Below are 14,499 nucleotides of genomic sequence, written 5' to 3'. Positions count from 1 at the left end.
AAACTGAGATTGCATTATCTGCATTAGCTGCGAGGATACAAATGTATATTGAAACAAAGCAAAAATAACTTGATAAACTTGAAAACCATTTTCAACTGTTTCTGTTCAGGAGGTGGCAATGATTTTACTTCCTCTGAGGACAGAATGATATATTAGCATGAAGATGAGCAGATATCAAATTCAGGTTCAACAACATGCCTGTAAATTACCTTAAAATGAGTTCAAGTTTATTGTTACATGAACCATGTGAGAGTGAAAATGTTTGTTTTTCAAACAGTCGAGCTGGTCAACCCATTCAGCAGCAAATACAAAACAAAGTTACAGAGCGATCACTTGTCTTGGGTAAACATGTACCTCTCACTTTGTTCATTTTAGATTGGTCACAGTGTTCGAGCTACCAAAAGAAAATAGACACTCACACACCGAAAGCAGTTCAGTTTATACAAGTCTTTATTACTAAATCTAAAGCTGAATTCACACTATAATATGCAAGCCCTTGCCAATTATACTTATCAATGCCTGGACTGGTCCCAACTGCCAAAGCAAGGCAATGACTGCACACTTGTAGTTGCTTGACCGGAACTTTAGCTGGACTCTTGAAATTCTTCTTCTTGCTGAGAGATGTTGTCACCTCTTGGAGAGTCTCTAACTTCAGCAGTGGGACCATGGCTTTTATTACCCAAAACTTGTTTCCTTCAGATCTTATCACTTTGAACCAATGATTTAATTATCTTCAAGATCTCCTGACAGTCTGCGACCAACAAAAGAAATCTGCATCTCTTCGCCTCATGGTGGAAGTTGGATAATGTCTACTGATTCATATGCATCCCTGGGCCCCATAGTGTAAATTAGATAATGTCTTCTGATTGAACTGCATCCTGGGTCCCATGGTGGAATTTAGGTGTGTCTACTAAATATGCATCCTGGGCCTCATGGTGTAAATTAGATTTCGCCTGCTGATTTTAAAAAAAACAAGCAGGTTCTCAGCCTTGCAGCTGCAGAAGTAAAACACTCAGTTTAAATCTTCCATTACATCACTTAGAGAAGGTCAAATCCAAATTTATTTTATTCATGGAGATATGTGCGTTCTGATAAAGATTATTCTATCTGGTGATGTGGGAACTCACTCCCTTGAATCTTCCTGACAGGATAAGGACAAAGTGAATTTGTCTGTTGTGAAGTGAAACAAAAGCATCTACAGATGCTGGGGTCTAGGGCAGTACATAGAAGTGCTGATCAAACTCAACAGGTCAGGCAGCAGCCATTGTAAGTAAAGGGTAATCAGCATTAGATTCTAAGCCCTTCTTCAGGAATAGTAAAAACAAAATTCTGGAGAAACTCAGCAGGCCTACAGTGTACTTTATATAACTAATATAATTGTTTTTTAAAGAAACATCAGTTTGGCCTTGCAAAATTGGTAGATATACCTGAATAAAATTTCGGGGATGAAGGACATGCAAATGTGGAGGACCACAGGCTAAAATTTAAATGGACTCGGGTGGAAGGTAGAATACAAAGAAACTAAGAAGTGATAGCAGAGTACCAAAGGAGTATCACTCTGATAGAATGAAGGGGAGGGGAAGGGGAGTTTGAGGAAAAGAGGGCTCCGGAAATAAAAAGACGGGTGTGGTGGCTTAACGAAAATTGGAGAATATTTATTGATGCCACCTGGTTGGTGATTGCCGAGATGGATTCTGAGGTGTTGTTCCTCCAATGTCCAGGTGGTCTTGATTTGGGAGTATACGAAGCTATGGTCTGACATGTCGGTGTTACAATTTGTGTGGAATTGAAATGGTTGCCGACTGGGAAGGCCTTTCTGTCGAAGCACTAAAGCAGTTCAGTTAAACAATTTCTCAGTCTGCTTCGTATCTCCCTGATGAAGAGGAGGCTGTATTGGGAATACCGGAGAGAATAAATGACAATTTCAACTTTACAGTAAGTGCTGTTTGTGGCCCGGGATAGTCATGGGGGAGGACGTGTAAGCGCAAGGGTGGCATGTCTTGCAATCACAGCGTGGCCGCAAAGGAGGTCATTGTTAAGGGAGGACTGGATGAGGGAATCAATGGTCTGTCTTTTAATATTTTGGCAGTTGATCCAAGACAGAGCTAAATATAGATGAAATCAGTGGAGATCAGTGTTCTTGTGCAATAGTCTGAGCTGTATTCACAGCACTTCAGAGTTTCTTGCAGTGTTGAACGTGATGGTTCCAGAGCACACAGTAATGCATCCTGATGGATACTTACAACTGTATATATGTAGACGTTATTGGGGGATGAAAGGCACATGCCAAATTTTTTTCAGGCCGCTGACGAAGCGGCGGTGCTTTTGTGCTTTCTTATCAAAGTTTAGAGAACATGGAGGTACTAAAATCTGCACAGATAATGAGAAGCATTTAGAAGCAAAATACAAAAGACTCATATTCATATAGAGTCATAGCAAAGCAGAGTCATCCACGAATTACGTGCAATAATCTGACAGTAATCCTATATTTACTTCTCCTCACTTTCTCAACAATATCACTTCCTCACCCTTCCAAATTCTCCTTCTCTCTTGGGACAATTTATAGTAGAATATTAGTAATCCAATCTGAATTTAGTTCACAACCTTCTGCAGTTTCATTCAATCGTGGGCAGAGTATTTCCCTTTCCATGCAGTTATGTGCCCTGACATTATAATTTCAATAGTGCAACTGTAGAAATTAGTAAATGGGGCAGGTGACATGCCAAATTTCCTCATGCTATTCAAGTAGTAGAGCTGATGGATCAGTAAAGTTCACGGGAATTATTTACTTCAATGGGTTTACCGATGTCTATCATTCAGTGGATGATCTTGGAATGCAGACTGAAGTCTCTTCAACCCCTTCTTATGGACGGCTTTTCATCAGCTATTTAATTTTATTGACATCATACTAGAGGTTGTTTTGCTTGTACCAAGTCACTTGTACATCTATCTCCGTTATGTTTCCCGACCCGTCAGTGTTAGACATTTGCAATTTGCTATTGTAAGTATATTAGACTGATGCATTGGCATTGCATCGCAAATACAGCACATGTTTGATTGTGACAAGACAATTTGTGATTGAAACAATTGGACATGCCCTCTTTTCATACGATGTTTATGTCCAGCATAACGTTCATATCATCCAAACTCTTCCTCTCCTGCTCAGTCTCTCAAAACAATACAACACTCATCTATGTTGTATTTAATTCTCATTTCATTCATTTTAACATATTCAGATGGTTAAAATCGTTCAATTGCTTGAACCATTTTCTATTACTTTCACTACCCCCAGACCGAATATCCACTTAATTCTGGACCGAAAACTCTTGAATATGATTGTGCACTGTTATTCCTTTCAGATGAATATAAGTCTCCCACATTTATTATAAAATATGGGTGCTCTTCTACTTCTACTTGGAGTACAACATGAAAGGTTCCAAATGCTTGAGGGAAACAGTAGGATATCAAACCGACTTTACGGGCCAGAGCCCTTCATTAAGGTAAGAAGGACACTGAGACACCCGCTGAGTTCCTCCAGTAATTCTGTCTTTTTCATCTACTGTTTTTGCTATTCTGCATTTTTATCCTTTATAAACTTCACTGCAGTAGGTCTGATTCCACTTAAATTATTTTCCCTGCATCCACGCTGGTTTTCTGGGCACTTACTATATTTCACTCAATAGGCAAGTGAAATTATTGTTGAACTTAATTCATTTTTTATCTGTTATAGAAACTAAGTCTGTACATTTGTTAAAATTAACCACCGCCCATCCTTAACCAGCTTCTTTTGTTTTTCTAATTCTTACTGATATCTTTACATATAGCTTTCTCAGTTCTTAAACATTTCTCACCTTCCAACAATTGGACTTGCTTCAAAATTATTGGCCCTTTAACGTAGACATGGGCAAGATGCAAGAGGAATGCATTGTAGGACGGAGAGATTAGTGAAATTAAAACAATAGCTCGTGTCAGGATGAGAGAGAGAGAGAGAGAGAGAGAGAGGGAGGGAGGGAGAAAGAGAGGGAGGGTGAGAGAGAGAGAGAGAGAGAGGGTGTGTGTCTGCGTGTGTGTGTGTGTGTGTGTGTGTGTGTGTGTTTATGAGTGACAGAGTTCGTGTGTAAGGTATTGAGGATAGTGTTGGTGAGTCATGCATCATTTCTGAATGTGTGTGTGTGTGTGTGTGTTTATGTGTGAGAGAGTTATCAAGAGCTACTCTGTGGCTCTACAGCGGAACGTTATATTGAGTTTCTAAATCGCAGGAGTTACTGAGTTATTTTGATGCTAATTCTTCATCTGCTCCGCTGGTTTACATTTTCCATGCCCCGTCGGTATTCCATAAAGATTGGAATTGTTTTATGAATTTAAATAGTTGTACTTTTACACGTTAATTGCTAATTCTAACATCTAATTTCATTGTGAAGATTTTAATGTTATTTTTATTTTAAGATATTTTGTAGGTCTGATTTGACGTTCCACTTAAAAGTGTATCGTAATTATGACTCGTTGAATTGGTAACCTTCTGCTTTATATTGGGTACATGCCTTAGGATATTTGAACTAATGTGACTTCTCACTCTCAGATAAAATATTGTTTACAACTTCTGCCTGGGACTGGCTTTGGACGTGTTCAATTAGATTCCTCGACTTCGTCAGTGCATGTTCCAATGGTACACCAAACGGTATGAACGTCGTATTTGTTTAAGTAAGAACCGATGCATAACTTTGTGGCCTAACAAATGTATTATGAGCTCCACCAATTTAGCTACCTTTCTACGTCGGCACAGCCATGGTATTTCTGAGCTCTATACTATTTTCAGTAACTGCATGAGGTTCGGTTTGTTTAATGTATCGGGAATGCAAGAACAGATTGAATTCCTTGTGAGGTACGAAGCATTATTTTAATTGCAGGTCCCATGGTCATCGTCGTAGATGAACTAGTTTGTGTCATTTGAAGTCTGTTTAATTTTGGTCATTATTTCGAGGGACTTTACTCCGAGGTTTCCTTTGGGATTACGTCAATCTCTCTTTCCCTCTGAGGGGTGATATTTTATTTGATCACACCTCGTTGTCAAATTAATTATTTAAATTGCGCCTGACGATAAAGATTTCTTGGCTCCTCGCGTCATTGAGCACATTTCACAACTCGAGCGATGGAAGATTTCACAAGTTCCTTCAGTTGTTCCCTGAGCTTTTTCTGGGTAATGGTGTAAAGGGCCGTGTTTGTACAGCAGCTCAACAGCTGCAGCATGAAACCTAGGTCTTGCACAAAAATAGGTGGACCGGTAAGCACAACGAGCACATAATACAACTGGACCCATATGAAATACCCTGTGAACAGCGACCATAACAGGATGAAATTCGCCGAGATAGCATACAGCAAAGTGACGGATTTCCTGCGGCTCTCCATCTCTGGGTCTCGAAAACTCTCCCGACTGCTGGCACCTCGAAGTCTTCTGCGCACCCTGCTAGTCACCAGAATATGTCTTACAGTTAACCCATTGAGCAGCAAAATGAGGACAAAGGGGATTGCCGGTGTGAAGATATGATGAACAAATGTGGCTGTTGCCCAGTTCTCTGATCCCAGAACACCGTCTCTTGTCAAACAAAACCAAGGGGTATTATCAATGAAATATTCACCTGTGAACATAAAATACCAGAAAATGTTCTTCGAAAAACTTAGCACGCTCACCGTTCCAAGCACAAACGTCGCTGTTTTCTCGGTGCAATAATTCCTTTTCCTCTTCTGGTAACAAATGGCTACAAACCGATCAAAGGTGAATGCGACGGTGTACCAGACAGACCAATCTGTCACTGTATAAAGAAGGACGACGTGAATATTACACAAAGGGATGGACTTGAGGAAACGGAATTTGGAAGTGTAGGCAATTGGTATCTGCCTCATTATCAGATCGAAGATAACGATCAGTAGATCCGCCGCCGCCATTGCAAGGAGGTAAAGCGTGACATTTTTGGACAGACCGCAGTTCCCTCAGGACAGGATCTTAATAGTCACTGATATTACTGTAAAAAAAAGGAAAATAAATTATATTTCTGACGCTGAATAAAGTTCAGAAATAAACAGTAAACGACTGGTTGCTTTACAAATCCCCCGAAAACTAAAGGAATGTCGAGCCATGTTTATGGAGTGTAACTGTGGGGAGAGTTGGTGACCAGAAACGAGCATCCTGCGTAAAAGCAATTCCTTGCCATGCATCTCTGCCGGGTTACATACGCATCTTACTCATAGCCAGGACTATGCACTGTGGGGTACTTCCAAAATAAATCCATGTGATTGATACCAGCTCGATTACCATAACTGCCGGCACTACAAGGGTGTTTACGTGTCTATTTTACTGTAATTTTAGAACACGTTCCATTAACCTTCATCCAAATTCTGAGCTTTATTCCATATAATTAACCGGTGCAGAGAGAAAGACATTTAAAATCTGGTGATGTATGTTGGGAGGAATCTGGCAAATTTATTGTTGGGAACAGATTGAGCACGGTGGCATTTTTTGGGAGGGTTGTTGACAAGTAAACTCAATAAAGATCTTCTCCGGTAGGTTGAAATTCATTTCTGTTCGTGTTTTGACATGGTTAGTAGCTCCAATCCACTTCTTCGCGATCTGATTAACCTCTTTGACATTGCATCGAAAATTTACTTCCTTGTCCTTTGATAATTGTCTCCCTATAATGTCGCTACTCATGTGTTGGATCAGGGCGCCCACACTACGGGTGCTCAGCCGGTCAAACATGCATTTATCCTGACCACGTCATAGGTAAGACATGCTTCCAATTGCAGCTCGTAAAAAATTGTATTAAGATATTAGAGGTAGGGTAGTGTGAGAGATGGGAAAATTGATCTAAAATTATGAACATGGAAGAAACTAAAATTCATCAGTTAATGGCTGTAACCAGTACAAACAGGATAAGCTTGGGGGTTAGGATGCAGGAAAGCAGAGTCAGCACGATTAACATAAGAATCTTCTAGTCTTAGTGACAAGAGCCAACACCATAAGATAAGGAGTGGTAAGGTACAATAGAATGTAGGAAGTTGAGGTAGTCTGGATCAGATAAAGGTCTCCTAGCCCTGGATAGAAGTACCAAGTCCTACATATCTAATTAGCTAACCATAAACAGATTTATACATATGAAATTAGCCAACCCTAGATAGAATGAGTCAACTCCGCATACCAAGAGATTGTAGCCCCGAGAATCAGGAAGGTGTGAATAAGGACAATGACATGATGGGACACCCACAGGATACCCCCTGGTCCTCCAAGTGTACTGAAACTGCACGTAGGCAGGAAGGATTACCTATGCCAAACCCATCCAGGGGGCAGAAGAATGTAAGGGGGAGGGCACTCTGATACTGAAATTGACTGTATAAAAGTTGGGTGAGCCCCAGTATGTGTGTGTATTCCCAGGGTAAGGGGAAGCACCTAACTTTGCATTGTTGTTGTAATAAATGTTCTTTGTTCTCAATTTTTGTCTCGAGCAATTTCTTTAAAGGTACTTTAATTTCTAACAGTAGGATGAACTACGGAACGTTCGGGCGGCTGATGAGGTGCTAAATATAAATTACAGGGAAGGAGTCACACCCAGGAGACAGAAGGGAAAGGGTAAGGGAACAGACAGTGGACGTAACCCTCAATAAAATGTATACCGTTTTAGATACGCTTGAAGATGACCACATACCAAGTACAAACACCGAAGCTAAGGCCTCTGGAACAGAGTGTGACCCTGTGGATAAGAAAGAGAGGGAGTCGAGGCCATATGCAGTGACAAAGAGTTCACTCATGAGGAGAACAATGATGAGATGAGATGATGTGGATGAGATCACGAAACCGGATGATATTTTCCTCTTAGTACCAGAGTCCCGGAGATCTTCTAAAGAGTTAGGGTGAAAGCCAGAATTCGTGGAACATGTAGGGTCCAACGACGTGGATAGGAAGAGTGATGAGCTCCTACTAAGTGAGTTCAAAGAGTTACCTGTGCAGTTGAAGGCCAGGACCTCCAGGATTATGATCCCAGTATTGTTACCTGTGCAACGTACCGATTAGGTAAGAAATAGGAGGATAATGCAGCATAATATATGGTTAATGAGATGGTGCAGGAGGGAGGATTTTGAATTATTGAGCTCTCTTTCAAGAAATGAGTGGTCTGTACCTGAAAGCCATTTTGCAGAGAGTGATTTGCTGTTCCAGGATTTCCACAACTGAGGTACCACCATTAGGCACATCAGTGCCTTGCTGATGAAACTTGCCCCATCAGGGATGTCCATCTTTCTTTCAGGCTATCACAGAGTGCATTTCTGTTTCATTTATTCAAAGAGAAATATCAGACAGCTAGTACTTCCAGCCATCCACCACTTTGGAGCTTCTGTTTCAGTTCTAATAAGCTTCTTAGCTTACAATGTACAGCTCTATCTCTCTCTCAATTTATCTCTCTCTCTCTCTCTCTCTCTCTCTCTCTCTTTTCTTTCTGTGCACTCGGTCAAAACCCTTGCAAAGAGCTTTTTCACAACTAGAGCGGCCCCTCCTTCTAGATTTAATGACGTCATTTCAATTAGCACTAAATTGTCAAATGTCCACAGCATTGTCCATAGTTTCAGCAAAGTATCTGAATATGAATTCTTCAATATTTCAAATAAGATCATATTCTATCACACCGTTTGCTGTGAACATATTTGTTCCAGATGTGCAAGACCTTTCTTGGGTGACCATTTCGGTCAATGAAATGGCTCTGCACCGTTCCATTGAATGGGACAAGATACCAATGCAAAAGATGCTGCATTACAAAAGCCTAATGCATGGTCACGGCACGCAAGCATACACACTTGTACACCCAGTGCTGACTGCAACGCATCGCATGCTTTTACGTCATAAATGACAAAAGACTTTAATCATTAACTTAGCATCTCTTTCCACTATTGTTCCATGATCTGGTTTTTTTTGCTGCAGTGCATTCGGCCTGTTTTTCAGATTTCCAGCACTAATTGTTATTATTCCACTTTGTTTTGCATTTCATTGTGAGAATAAGAATGAACACCACGTGAAAATTGCACGTTCCCAACGGAAGCGGAAAATAAGCTGTATATTCTTATATTGAAGCGCGATAAAGAGTGCCGCACCACAGCTGCAACAATCTATAGTTACAATATCAAGCTTTAGTTTAGTGAGACCATTCTTAATTGCTTCAATAATTTGCTCCCGGAACCAAATGAATCCTGTGAAAACTAAACTGAAATAATAGCCATTCTTCGTTTTTGAATGGGTTCCCTTTGCTTTCCATAATTTCCTGAAGATATTTTGCAGACATTTATTGCATACTAAATTATTTCATGATCACGCTGACCATTTTCATCTACCAAACTCCCCCGATCTTCCTTTGAAAGCCTTCCACTTGTCAGATGCCCTGATAACTAGTTTAGAACTTTCAACTTTGGGCCAATCCTGTCTTTTCCAGTAATTTCAACACTGAAGGGGTTACCGTAACTGGTCACGAAGTGATCTCCGATGGACATTTCAGGTAGTTTCCCTGCTACGTTTCCCAACATGTCGTCCAGTATCAAGCCCTCTCGGGTAGGGACGAATATATTTTTTATTGTTGAAGACAATTTAATTGCCTACGTGAAATTATTGGGACAAATGGAAATGCAGGTTGCCAAGCAATTCATTCTGTCTTGAATGTTGTTTGTGACGCAACAATAAAAGTTCTACTTTTGGAAGGATGGATTACTGAATGGGTGTATCAACGTACCAGGAACACAAAGCACTGCTAGTATGTGATCGTAAATTAGAAACAATATTGCTGTTAGCTGTAATTTGGCAAGTTAATACACAGGGATTCAAGAAAGCAGAATCAACAAAAGTTAGAAAGAATAAAATGAGAATCGTTTCGGATCAATATCGTGCGCAGAAAAGCTTACCAGGAAGAGCAGTCATAGCCAAGATGGGATAATAGATAACTTGAATTCCTCGGACCAGATAATATATTCGCCAATGCAATGGGCGTTTATGCGATGTCAAAAACAGTTCGAACGCCCAGAAAATATTCTTGCTCGTGGTAGGATCATTCTGATCCACGGTTCCTATATCCCTATCAGTGAACATTTGTGCACTTCTGTTTTCAGATGTAAATCCTTCTAGAGACTGGCAAAGCGGGAGCTGGTACCCTCACTTTCAACTAACGGCAACTGCAAAATAAATACCACATTAATAGAGGAAGTGAATCCCTTGTGACATATTCAGATCCACTGAGGCTGTCGTTAATTATGTGCGCCAAAACAAACATGTTGATTCAACTCCTCTCCGCTCAACGTTTGTATCACAAAACGTAGAACAGTTATCAGTCTGCACGTGTGTAAGAAATGGTCATCTTTTCGGTGATCCATGATTTCGCCGTTGATGCGTGAGAACCAGTAGACATAGGGAGGGAAATGAGGCTGTCAATGTTGTAGATCGTCTTTTCAAAACCTTAATAAGGTGCAAGACAGAAGACAAATAGCAATGTTTTCGCATCCCAATGTCAAACTGCAGAAGGACTGTTGAATAAATTGCAATATTTAATCAATGATGTACAATAATAACGATTATAAAGTAGTTATTTCTGGAACGATATAAATGTTTGTGATACACGACGGTCAATTTTGACTCTGTACGAATTTAGTTTCTGACATGTTCAATTCAACATGTTGCTATGAGAATAAACCATCAAGGTACCCGCTTGAGAGTAAACCGTCAAGGTATCTGAACTGCAACATGATGCTATACTGGGACCATTTGTGGCGGGCAGTATGCCAGTGGAAAGCATTGTGATGTGACCGCTGGAGATCTTGCAGCTGTCCGTGATCTGAGTTAAATTCATGCTGTGCACGAATAAAGCCGGACATATCGTTAAAAAGGGCAACATTTATTATTTCTACATTCTAGTATCTGCAGAACATGTTTTCGTATAATGAAGATATGTGTTTCTGTCCCAGTATTTCGATGTATGCATTTTTGCTAGAATTCCAGACTTTCTTGTATTTGAAACATTGCCACACTTTCAACGTGACAACTCAGCAATTATCGACAGAAGTAATATAGTTGGCAAGACCAATGGCAGGCAAGACACATGAGGAATTTAATGGGTAGAAGTATGAATTTTTCTATTATGACAAAATGGACAGGAGGATACGAGGAAAACACCATGACATACTGGTAAATTAAATCGCAGGTCGTTGTATGAAGCGGGCAATGCAAAGTAAGAAGGGAGTTAACAAACCTTTTGGACGTTTGGCATACATGGATAGGTTATGAACTAAGCGATAAGCCACTACTAAACTATGGCAACAGATTTAAAACTCCATGATTTCAGAAAGAGCGAGAGGATATTCATAATGTGAAGATGTTAAACAAAACGCTGTTGAACATGAGAAAAATAAATTAATTAAAGGCCTGTGATTGTTCTTCTTATTAAAAAAAAATTAAGGGGCTTTTCGGTCCGGTTTTGCAATAGATTTAAGTTATCAGGAAAAGTAAATAAACTACAGGCATCATGTCAACCTTCCATAGGAGCTCTATAGAGAGCGTTCTGGCAGTCTGCATCACGGTGAGGTACGGTTGCTGCAGAGAAATGGATCAGAAGAGAGTTCACAGGACCATAAGAGCGGCAGAGAGGATCAATGGGGTCTACATCCTACCCCCTACCCAACCCCCCATCCCCACCCCTACCGCAATCGATGTGATTATTGTCTGAAGTGGACACGCAAAATCATTGAGGATCCCTTTTCCCCTGCAAGCAGCATCTTTCAGTTGATCCCATTTGAAGGATGTACAGGAGTATTAGAGCAGCAGCACAAGGGTGAGGAATAGCTTCCTCCCACAGCCAGTGAGAAGGCTGAACCACAAAAGGAACTGCTCACACTAACCATCCGAGACTCTCACATGCATAAAATAATATCTCTTTGTGTATTTGTACAGTTGAATTACTTGTCATGCATATGTATTGTTTCTATGCAAGTATGTTATGTCTGGTTGTGTTTCTGCATGTTTTGCACCAAGGACCAGTGAACTCTCTTCCGTAAGTTTGTACTTGTACAATCAGATGACAATAAACTTGATTTGAAAATATCGGAAGGACGGAGCAAATTCTGCACTTTTAGAGGCAATTAAAGAGACTTTATTGAGGGCGGATCCTATCTGAAAAATCAGAATTGACTTCAATTGGCTGCTGAGAATGACTCACTTGGGAGAATGTTCCAATATATCAGAATCCATAAGATATGAGACAACCTAGCAAGCTAGATCTAAAATTCACAGTGATTATAATGCAATGACAATGGTCTAGGGTTTTTGTTCCTCGAGTAGTTTTCTCTTACACAATGCCATTGCCGGGTTAGCAGGATGTAGAAAGCAATAACAGAATGAATTCAATTGCAATTGAGAGATGATGCGTTTTGACAATGACGCTGAATCTTCATAGTTGAACTCTGACAAACAGAGAGAAACCAAAGCATTTTATTCCTAAGGAAATGAGCACAAGTCGATTTGGTGTTCGGAAAGTAGATTAGATATTTGCGCCCACTAGCCAAGTAAAGTATATCAGAGCAAGGAGGTTATTGTACAATTGAGTAAGATAACAGTGAGGCTATAATTGATCTAAAGTGTACAGTTCTGGTGACCATGCAGCGAGACTGTATACCGCATGGAAAAGATTCACTGAGATGTTGCCAATGTATATGAGAAGTAAATGGAAAGATATGACTGTTTTGCTTGTGGTATAGAAGTCGTAGGGGGCCCTAACATTATTGCACAAAATTTTTTGGGGAATACATTTAGAAGCTCGTGAGGAACTCTACGCCTTGCGTGTAGAATCCTTCGGAGAGATGGGAGAATTAGATTGACACCAAGTACTCCGTATGCTGGAATCAGAAACAAAAGAAAATTTGTTTGCTGGAGGAACTCAGCGAATGGAGCGACATCAGTCGCGAAAATGAATAGGTATGCCTCGCGTTGGAATATGAAGGGGTGGTTTAAAATTTGAATGCGCTACCTCATCGATTGGTGTTCCGTCGAACATTGAAATGAGGACTTGAAGCACCCCGGCACAATATGCCACAGATCGAAAACTGGAAATGTGTTTGGGTAGTAAATGCTCTTCTTGCCCGAAACAAACAGGGAGGCTGCAAGGACCAGTTCAGTGTTGTATGGCACTACAACTCTGCTGGATCTTATCTGGCTTGCTGTACATCCAGTGTTATTGTTAAAATAATAATATGCTACTCGAGATACTGCAATACTGACCAGAACAAAGGGAACATAAAATCTGAATTTTGCTAAAAGCATTTAACGATTTAAAATTCTAATATTTACATTTATTAAAAGAAAATCTCCACTCAGTAACATTATCCATGAAATTAAAACATTACACACCCTTGTTACTTCCCCTGATTGAGAATTCCTATGGTATATTTTAAGCTTTCCATTATTAAATGTCAATACCTATTTCTGTCATGTCGAACAGACCATAGATATCCAAGTGGGTTTCAAAGCTATTTTATCCTCTCCATTAGCCACACAGGAACAAACTGGAGCTTGAAGAAGGGAACTGGCACCTTAGAGATGAATGCCTTTAGATGGTTTCATATATAATTTCAGAAAAGTTTAATTGCACAGGATGTGTGAGACAAACAAAATGAAAATCTGGAAAAACTGTTTAAATTTCGACAGGGGTTTTGACATTCTTAAGAGAGATTGGTTACTGTTTATAGGTTACCAGTTCACTTGAAAAGTATCAAATCCTGCTGACTATAATTAGCTGAGACTTCATTAAATAGCGGAATGAGTCGGAGGGGGGGGGGTTGCTTTATTCTGCTATCAAGCATGCTGACATGAAAATTTTCTTTTTTTTTCGAAACTTTATTTATTAATTTTAACATATGAAGAAAGTAAGTAATTCACGTACAGAAAAAATACAAAATAAAGTAATACAAGTACAAAGTAACATAGTTAATACAATACCAATCTCGGCATCTCCCTAACAACTAAAAACTAGGACTAAAAAAAACTATTTTAACCCCTAAAACCCCCTCCCCACCCCCACGATAAAGAGTGAAGAATTAATACTATTAGTATAATAAAAAAAGATAAAAAATATATATCTTAAAAAAAGATCGATATATATTTTTAAAAAAATAATTAATTATTAATCCAAAATTTTTTTATTATATCAGAATATATATGAAAAAAACCAAAAAGAACTTAATCGAAAAAAACAGCTAATAATAAAGAAAACTTTAAAAAGGAAAAAAAAGAGAAGGAAAAAAGAAAAAAAGAAAACATATATAGAAAAAATATATAATAAAAAAAAAAATTTTTTAAATAAAAAAAATGATTTATTCAAACTTATTTAAATTTTATATAATCATAAATGGGGTCGACTTTAACTCATAAAAAGACATCTTTTTTACATTTTCATTGATTTAGAATTAGATAATTACCAGATCTCTTTTATT

The 14,499-nt window shown here is 39.3% G+C and overlaps 2 long non-coding RNA genes across 5 annotated transcripts; one reads left to right on the top strand and one right to left on the bottom strand.

Moving 5' to 3' along the window:
- Positions 1-4,875: 4,875 nt before the first annotated feature.
- LOC138764900 (uncharacterized) lies at positions 4,876-10,748 on the bottom strand. Of its 4 annotated transcripts, none has more exons than XR_011358353.1 (2): positions 9,931-10,748; positions 4,876-6,020 (listed from the first exon to the last, which is right to left on the bottom strand). It is a non-coding gene; the product is annotated as an uncharacterized lncRNA (long non-coding RNA). The 4 variants fall into 4 exon arrangements; XR_011358352.1 differs by lacking the exon at positions 9,931-10,748 and adding an exon at positions 9,492-9,695; XR_011358351.1 differs by lacking the exon at positions 9,931-10,748 and adding an exon at positions 9,498-9,695.
- On the top strand, positions 9,593-10,590 carry LOC138764901 (uncharacterized). The gene is made up of 2 exons (XR_011358355.1): positions 9,593-9,782; positions 10,135-10,590. It is a non-coding gene; the product is annotated as an uncharacterized lncRNA (long non-coding RNA).
- Positions 10,749-14,499: the final 3,751 nt, after the last annotated feature.

The sequence above is a fragment of the Narcine bancroftii genome, chromosome 5 (assembly GCF_036971445.1).
Source record: "Narcine bancroftii isolate sNarBan1 chromosome 5, sNarBan1.hap1, whole genome shotgun sequence".
In the NCBI taxonomy this organism is placed as follows: domain Eukaryota; kingdom Metazoa; phylum Chordata; class Chondrichthyes; order Torpediniformes; family Narcinidae; genus Narcine; species Narcine bancroftii.
This window is presented reverse-complemented; position numbering and strand designations above follow the sequence as displayed.